Below are 9,989 nucleotides of genomic sequence, written 5' to 3' on the forward strand. Positions count from 1 at the left end.
ACCAGACCTCGAAACAATATATTTGAGAAGTGCTTTAATCCGCCTGTAGTGCGATATAATCTTTTCATATAACTATTTGCGGATTCATTTGTTTTAATTGTTTTACTCACATACACAAAACATTCCTATTGCAGATATAAATCTTTGTGCTACTCTTCAGTACCGTCTTTACGCATGGGCACACTGGGCCAGTACCAGGGGCCCCGGGCTTTTAGGGGCCCCAAACTTAGGATGAATATAGAATCATTCTGAAAACTTTGCTCCAAAAAATAGTACCACCCTATTGTTTATAACTCTTTGGCGTGTAGGTAACAATGAATCAGTTGTTCGGATTCACACATTGCACCTCATCCCATGTGACGCTTAACCTTCTGGCAGTCGCGCTAGTGCACTGAGTGCACGCTGCTCTGAAAACCTAGCGAAATCGTCTGAGGGCACCAGCGGCTGCTCGTTCGGTAGGCCAAAGTCGCGCGACTTCCGGAGGGTTAAAGAGTATCAGACAATCGAGCGAAGTGATTGTAGCAGTAGGAAACGAGGCACTACATAACCAGGATGGTATTGGACCAATTCGAACGTCAATCCTACATTTCGATTCATGTTTCAATTCATTTTGAGCAAAAACAATAAAATGTTTTCTATAACACGTATTGAAGGTTCGAAAGGCACCAAGCAGGAGCGGCAACCAACAATGTGGCAATATTTGCACAAGCAAGCTGTACAGAAAGTGAAAGAAAAGATGTTGAAATTCGGTTCACAATCCTTGTTTGGCAAGCGATCCGCGCATGTGGAAAATTTTAATTTCTTCATTACATCAGGGATTGTGAATGGACAAATCTACATAAAAACGTTTAAAAATGACTCTTGGACACCTTTAGGTCTCTCGATACTTTCGTGGCCATATTAGGCATTTTCCACTATGCTGTCGTAGTATGGAACAGAAACAATTATGCTATTTTTGTGCGACATTCCGTCTTAAAAAATTATTTACTCCGTCAGAATAAACCTTTCTCGTCCGACCTAACCCCCTTTTTTCTTATTTTTATTCAAAAGACTACACATTTTTAAGAATATTGCCGTTGAAATGAGACTATTTGGAGCTATCGTGATTTTTTAATGATTTTTTTAAATTTGAAAAATGCAAGAATGTTGAGTACTTTTTTCACCTTTGCAAGAATGGTGGGACTCAAAATGTGTGTTTGGGCAACACTGTTTTGAATATTTTTGCTTGAGTTCCTGGCAACGCGGCAAATGAAGTGGTGAGTCGCGGTACAAAGTTCATTGGTTATGTAAACAAACTAAAGTGAACCTCTCGGTGGATAACATTGCATGATAATGTTTAACCTCACTTTTTTGACAGTTCAGAGAGATTGTTTACATGGTCTTGGAATTTTTGTTGATTCGATCATAGTATGAGAAACTTGGTTTGGTTCGCTGCCAAATGTTAACACTTTCCAAACAAGGTCGCTCAGCTGTAATTTTTTATTTGATGTCGGCATCATACATTCTTCCGTTAAATTTAACATTTTTACTTTTCTTGTACATGATTCATTGTAGAAGTAAGGAATTTCTAGCCAAACCTTTGAAAAAGGCCCACTGCCAAATGCCAACAAATCGAATTTTAATGTTCTCTATTAAAATCCCGGGACAAAACCTGTGGATATATGTTTTCTTTTTCTTTTTTTCTGTTCTCTTGTCTTGCATAGCCACTCTTTCTTCCTCACATATTTTAAATGGACTGGCTACATTTGACAGTTCCCCCTGACTGCATTTGACGGTTCCCTTTGGCTGCATTTGACAGCTCCTCCTGGCTGCAATTGACATTAGGTTTTTTCGTATCCACACGTCACGTCCCAGTTAAAAACTATCTATCTGGCCATGTGCATAAACATAACGCAACAATGGATTATGAAGAATTTTGATAATGACTTTATAACAAAGTATAAAAGGGCCCGGTTGATATAAAAGTCCTAACTAGCAATACGCTTATTATAAAATGATTATAAAGGATTATTGTAACTGATTCCAAAAGGATTATAAAGGCAGTTAAATACGTACTCAATGAATTAAGGGGAGTGTCTGATGTAAACAATATGCGCAATCAAACTAAACAAAACAGTATTAAATTTTTAAATAGAATTATAATGAATTCGACCAAAACTTCTTTTGCCTTTTTCTCAAAGTTTACGTTTGGCAGTTAGACCCTTTTCAAATGTTTCAAATGTTTGGGCAGAATTTAGATTATTTTTTCGTTGTTGCGATCAATTTCATTTGGTTTGTTTTGTTCGCAATGTTATTCGCAGAGCATTTTGGTGATCTATGGCAATTGATGACCACCCCATATTAGGTCCGCTCCTGTTGCAGCTGTTTCGCCCCGTCCGGCACCGAGTCAACCGATGGTCCAGCCTGCGCCGCACTCGTCTGTCGCTGTGCCAATGGCAGGGACTTGGATTAAAGGCTAAAAGGTCAGCTACCCGAGCAGAACAAAATAACTGCGGAATACTAAATTTAAGTATCAATACCAACGACTGTTTACCACAATATGGTATTAATGAGCTCTACATAAGAGGTAAAATACCAAAAAAATAACACAGACATGTTCTACAAATAACTATTTGATAATGAAACGAGTTATTATAATACCTGAATAATAATGAAACATTTTTCAACCTTCCAATAATAAAATTCACGCTATGGAGGTATTCAATAAGGTATTGGTTTGGTATTTGTAAAAATAACTGGAATACATAAATAATACTAAAATAAAGTATTATACCTCATTGAGGTATTAAGCAGGTATTGAAAAAAGTTTCTTCAATACCTGCTTAATACCTCAATGTGGTATAATAATCAATTAATACTAAGTTTTGGTATGAATACCAAAAAATAGTATGCTCGGGTTATTGCCCAGTTATTTTCTCCTGGTCGGGTACGGCTGGTGGTGTTGCTGCAATCGGTTTGCCTTCGGCCACGTTGGACATTCGGCTAACGGGAATATTCAGCGATTCCGATTCGAAGGAAGCAGCGCCAGTAGCAGACTGCTTCGGTTCAGCAATACGCTCCGATATCATACGAAGCTAACACTCCGGCAGGACGAAGGTTTCAATAAGGGGCTCAGGCATAAGTAGCAGAGTCCTTGCACTTACTGCTTGTCGAGTGAACAATTCTGATGAAACCACTGCCACTCTCGCCAAGTTTGATCACCGCCATAAGTGCGACGTCAGCGGTATAGTGCCAGGAATAGATGAGAAGAGTGCCAGGACTGAGCCGAGCGCTACAAGATTAAATAGCAATAGTATAACGTAGAGGCTTTAGGCAGATGATTTATTCAGCAGAATAAGATAGCAAAATTACCCAAAATATAAGAGCTGGCTGCCGAAGTGAATCCACACACATCATCACCTACAGAGGCAAGCAATATTGGAACGCAGCGAAATTCCTCACAATGAATTGACCTCGTTAGATGAAATTCCAGGAAGTACAATTTTCATAGCATAATTTAATCGACCGAAATTGTAGTCCTCAGCCGAGAGAGAGACTGATAGGGTAGCAGCAGCTAGGATTTTTTTTTCGAAAGCTAGCAGTGGTTTCGCGTATCTTGCGCTAAGTAGAGAGCGTTAAAACAGATCTCCGAAACATGTCAAGTGCAATCAGATGAGAAAAAACGTCGCATCTATGACCAGTACGACAAGGATGGTCTGCTGACCAACGGTTCCGTCCGGTACCAGCCTAACACACGGCACCGGCGACACATATATTCACAACATACTAATTACTTATCCTTCCGAAAAAGTAAATAAATTGACTATGAAATTCATCATTCACTGCCCAGTTATTTCGTGCCAATTTGAACAAGACAGCAGATAGCTTTATTGCGGTGCCAAAATGATGGCAACTCGGGATATAATATAAATTTACATATAATTTCTCCTCCCTGATATTCTACCAGAATGTAGAATGCTCTGCATTATTATCACTCCAATCAAATCCTTCTTACTCCTTATCGTCAGTGCCGAGCGCTATTTTGCATTTGCCGGCTAAATCAACGACAATGCGATAATCGACGAAACTTCTGCTGTAATGGAACTTGAACACGTATAATAAATAATTGTTCCGTTCGAAAGCGATAACCTTGTTGTCCTCATGTTTGCAGCTATCATACGCTGGTAGGCATTCTGACCAATGGAAACGTTCTTCGATATGGGCATTGAACGGCATTGAAATCATTTCAACAACTTATCATCGACCGAATTCGTTACCTATAAAGTTCAGGTAAACTTCACCACCTAAAGTCCGATTCGAATCAATCGGATCATCTTCTTAGGAATTAACCCACGAGCAAACAAACAAATGTGTACAAATCCTTATCCATCATCCAGAAAGCAATCGTTTTATAGCCCAATGCTTGATCTTGCGATTCAGCATATGCCACCGGGTTTTACATCCAGCGCCGATTGGTCAATGTATGAACCAGGTTACCATTGTTCCAATCCTCATCCCTCTTGAGTTGATATTCTTTCAAAGAGCATCGAAAGTATTCAAGTAATGTAAATTTTAAAAGTCCGTGTAAACAAGTCCTAGGTAAACAAGCACACCGAAACTGTCAGAAAAGTGAGGTTATACATTTTCATACAATGCTCTATATTTTTGACAGGTATTTGAATGAATCATTTCAGCATTAGTGATGCCAGGTCTATTTAAACAATAGCCTGCAGTAAAAATATAAAAGTCTGCAGATTGCTACAAAAATCTTCAATAAATGCGACGTAGAAATGTAGTATGTATATAATTTAAATGATCAAAAATGTTGAAGACTGGTGTATAAATTGGCTGGCATAGGCTTTGTTCTGCTAAATATTTGTAATCTGCAAAAGATCTGCAGTGAAAATGCAAAATCTGCAGATTTACTAATATATATGCAGATCTGGCATCCTTTTAGTATTCCCCACAGGAAATTCATCCAAATGGTGTAAAAATATGGGGAAACAAGGCAAGATAGGTATTCAGAATATGGGGTTAAATGAGCAGCTTGCACTATTTTTGATTTTTTCAATAGTTAGAGGTACCAAATCATCGCGGCAATAGGCAGTAACGAATTGGGGATAAAAAAGGAAGCATCCTATCATATAAATTTTTTTGACGAGAAAGGTCTATTAGAAATCAGAATATACTGGCTCAAATAGAACGTATCCCGTATACTACCTGTCGAGGATTTGTGCCTCACGGCAGCATTCGATGTGTTTCCTATTTCGACTGTTTTACATGACGGATATTGAAATAAATTTTTGTAACTTAAATTTTTATTCATTTATGTTTGGGTTTACATTTTGTAGAATATTGCAGTCTAAATGATATAACATTAGCTTTTCGTCTTTGATGAGCTTCGTTGGTAGATGGTTGCATTTCTGTTTGTTGCTGATTATGAATGAAATGCTATTAGTTGTGGTAGTGAATTATTGAAATGAATTGTGTTGCTCATATTAATAGATTCGAGTAATTTCGATGCTGCGCTACGTTTATTTGTTTACATAACAATAAAGGCATTGAATATTTGTACTTTCGAAAGGTGAAAAGGCTAATTTGTTATTTTTTTTTCCTTCGGTCTCTTTCTGCACTGAGTGCCTATCACCGATACCAGAGAGGCGACTCTATCATCAAAACCCTAGACTTGCCACTTAACTACCGCGCAGTCTTTCAGATACAAATTCATTGAATATGAAAATATTAATATTACTTATAATGCACTTGTTTGCTATATTCACCTCTCCGAACCGTTCACTGTAAAAGAAAACACAATACTTCTGTCAAAATATATAACCAAAATCCTCCTAACCAACAATTTGTACTTGAAGAGACGCGATTTCAAAGAATTGTTCCATTCCTGCTGCGAAAAATGCGATTATCCAAAATGAATAAACCTCGCATCGCGCACTTAGATTCGACTCAATATCGATTGATTTCTATGGCTGCAATATTCAATATTGTCACCTGTAAATCTAGTTAAATTATGATTGAAAAAAATTTCGCCTTTTTGAAGCTGGAAATTGGCTTTTTTCCAGTTTCATCATATCAGGAACAGTAAGAAATTAAGAACAACACTGTACGAATTAATGAAACTTTTGTAAATCACGTTGTCGTCATCTATTAACAAGTTTTATTGGCATATTGCTAAATATTTTTCCTATATTGTCATAGCGTAAGGATAATTATTGAATGAATCGTCGACATTGCAGTGTGGATATTAAACCCGCCTTACAATTATGAAGATAGACTATATCATACGGGGAGGGAATTGCTGCGCTTGATAAGTCCATTTTACTGTACGCAGCTCGAACTCCCACTCGCACAATTGCATATAGTGTGTTAGGTCCTTTGCCACTTTCGGTCAGATTGGTCACGAATGCTAATATCTTTTTAAGATCATTCAAAATTATCATTCAATTTTGATTCCTACAATCTTTTTATTACTTTCACATGGTTGAACGATTTGGCCTAAATTAAAAAAATAAATCTCTAAGTAGCAGAAATGGCTTCCTGATGCTGGGTATCATTTTTTAGTCATCCTACTCTACAGCAGTTTATACCTATTCAATTATAGGGTCCCTTCAGCTCAGTTGTGCCTAAGGGCCTCGAGTGTGCTTAAGACGGCCCTGCTACTCTTATAAAAAGGGTTATGGGTTATTTTATATAAAGACTAAAAAATATGCCCCTTGTTATCAATTTTACTGTAGTTCAAAATTGCGTATTAGAATGCCAATTTCAGTCCGACTGGAACCTTCGTTCGATCCGATCACAAATCTCCAAGCTCCTTGTTTATCTAGAGTTTTCCAACAGCAACAGTCCTTCTCAAAACTAAATATATTTTTTCGGCATCAGTCTTTCTCAAGACTACCTACTTTTTCTATTCAAACATTCTTTTTCAAAACTAAAATGTATTTCAAGAATAATTCAGCCTAAAGAAATATTTAATCCTTCCAACATGTCTTGGTCCTCCCAGAGAGACTACCAAATACACCCAAAACTTGGTCCTAATACCATTACGGTGACACGAAAAAAATGCCCTAATGGCAAGACGGTTAATACTAAAACGGTCCCAACAAAAAAATCCCTAAACAGCAATATCAACACATTCAAATCCTCTCTGCGCCGCACTCATGTTTCATCAATTCTTATACTTATTCAATAAATGTTACGGCGTCGGATTGTCTAGAAGTGTGTAGCATTTCGCTTGTCATTGTATGTATTGCGCATCAAGCAAAGCGTACACAATGTGGATAAAAACGGGCTTCGATTTTTTCTACACGACACATTTCGTATTTGAAGATCGGCTAACTTCAAAACAGTCAGAAAAAAACGACTCGGAAATGGGACCTTCCTGTGCATACTGGTGCAACCTCAAAAAGTTTAGAGAAAAAGGAGAAAAGTTTAAACAAACAGTGTGCATCAAACTGGTGACTTTGAAAAAGATTTTCTCGATACCTTTTTGGCCTAATGGTTACTTTACTTTATCAGGTTGTTGATTGGTTACTACTTAAGCTTTTTTATAGTATTACAATTTTAACATTGATTTATTAGAACGATTTCGTGTATGTGTTTGATAAGATAATTTTCCACTTGTTTCATACCGAGCAACACCGGCAGCTCAGTTTTGCGCTCTTCGCTCTCAAAAAATGTTCAAATGCAACTGTTTCTTTCTCTCCCTCATGTGTCATCTATCTCTAACAATTTCAGAACATAACGCTTTCTTGAAATTATGAGTGAAGGATATAGGAATAGGGTGACCATGCGTCCTGGTTTCCCAGGACATGTCCTGGTTTTTCACTGATTCTCCTGGTGTCCTGAGAAGTCGAGGAAAACGCTTGATTTGTCCTGGTTTTTCTCCTGTAAGCCTAAAATTTTTTTATTGAGTTTTCGCTTTATTTCTTCTGATTCAGATCGCAGTTACGGCCGATCGCAGCAAAACTGCAACGAATACGACAAGCAAAGTTTTATACACTCGAATCCTTTAATTGTCGCATCCGATGTCTTTTTTAATCTCTCAACTTTCTTCTCTTACGTGGAAATTGAAAAGAATAAGTACGAGGCGTTCGTATGTACATAACATATGAATGACCTGTAGTCCTTTTGCAAGGAAATTTGGCAGCCGAACAAATCGAAATGATTCCAGTTGTGGACCAAACTCTGGCCGCTATCAATAGCGATGAAACAATGATTACCAGAGCTTCTTTCTTCGTCTTTCAATCCAGGACTCAAAGAATTTCTTTTGGTGGCTCCGATGAAACAAATCGAAGATTTGGTGACTTTGCTTCTGCTTTAGTTCTCTTTTCAGTGGCATTTTTTCACCTTAAATCCGTGAATTTTTTTTAATTCATGAGAAGGGAAATGATGAAACATCGATAACAATCGTGGAATAACTGAACTGAATTGAGTTCTCTCTCTAGCTCGGAACAGTATCTAATCCACGATTAACATGGTTTCTCGCCTGGACACCAAACAGCGACTAACCTGCCGAGTTTAGCATCTTACATAACAGGGAGCAAGGAAGGTCGTGCTCAAACTGATATTATTTACACCAACCTATCCGCTGTTTTTTCATATAACTATCGATAAAATGGAGAAAATTGTAGTCAATGGTAGTTTTGCAGCTGTTTTGAATCCTAGTTCTCAGTTCGAGATAAAATGGATTGTCATTGGAGATTGCGAGGTACTAATTTTTAAACCAGGAATCGTGTAGGGAAGCTACTTGGGACCGTTTATGTTTCTGCTTTACTTTAATGACGTGTTGAGTGCTGATAACTCCTCGCCGGTCCTGTACAGATGATTTCAAAATATTTCATCTCATCCGCTAAATTTATGATTGCCGATTTTCCCAACAAAATCATGTAACCTTCGATGATAACTATGAAGCAAGAACTTCGTGTGTGTAAATCCGAAAAAAGAGCTCGGTGATCGAATTCTGATGAAAGACTGTTTGGCTGAGCTATGCCTGTCATACCCCAGAACTGTTTTGCTGCTGTAGCTCTGTCTGCCATAACCTAGAACTTTTTAGCTGCTGAAAATCTGCGAAGAAGGCACAATCGATTAAGAAGTGATGGAGGGAGGTAGTCCTCTTTGAACTGTCGTGATTTTTTACTCGCTTGATATGGTCACCCTATGTAGGAACATACTTTTCATTTAGAAAAGTTTCAGTAAAAAGTGATGAGAATCAACAAACGCTATGGAACAACTGCTTTCAAGGCTGATGTACGAAATCGCAAATACATTGCTTCTCATTTCAAGCATCGATTTAGGTTGTATTTATAGAAAAACAAAGAGTTCCTAACGATGAAAATGATAAGCTTCATAGATTTTGAACAAAAATTTGGCTCATTAAAAACTGCACAAAAATGTTGCGTTTTAATTACATTTTTCTGCCTTTTCTCAATCCGTCAAATAACAGCGGCTCTTTTCTATAGAGGAACTAAAGCGTCATTTAGCTGCCAAAAAAATCAGGTAACTCCCGATGGTCTGCCTCAAAGGAAAGAAGAGCGTATCCGCATAAAAATACGAAGAGTCGCAGATTGGATAAAAACAAAATAGATTCAATAATATTACGCCTTGAGAACCTCAAAAAGACTGAATGGACTTGTTTCTATATTCAAAATATTATGTTTTAATTATTTTTGTTTTTCATGATCTTTTTTTTGGTAAGTGAAGCAGTATTTACGCAATGTCGATCTTGCCAAACGTAAAATCAAAACTCTCGCTTTACGTATGCCTGAACCTTATTTGGTATTATCTTGGGTTTTAACGTCATTTGCAGTTTGACAAGACCATAATTTGATATTGAAACGGTCTATCCCTGAGAATGATCATAGAAATCCCTCGGTAACGCCTCACACCAACAAGAATAGCATTTGATTTACACCATACACGGACACATTCGTCGGGGGGGGGGAGGGATGGTTGTATATGAAAGTTTCGAACGAGAGAAGAGCGTGGAGGTTAAAATA

Source organism: Topomyia yanbarensis, chromosome 1, assembly GCF_030247195.1.
Source record: "Topomyia yanbarensis strain Yona2022 chromosome 1, ASM3024719v1, whole genome shotgun sequence".
NCBI lineage: Eukaryota > Metazoa > Arthropoda > Insecta > Diptera > Culicidae > Topomyia > Topomyia yanbarensis.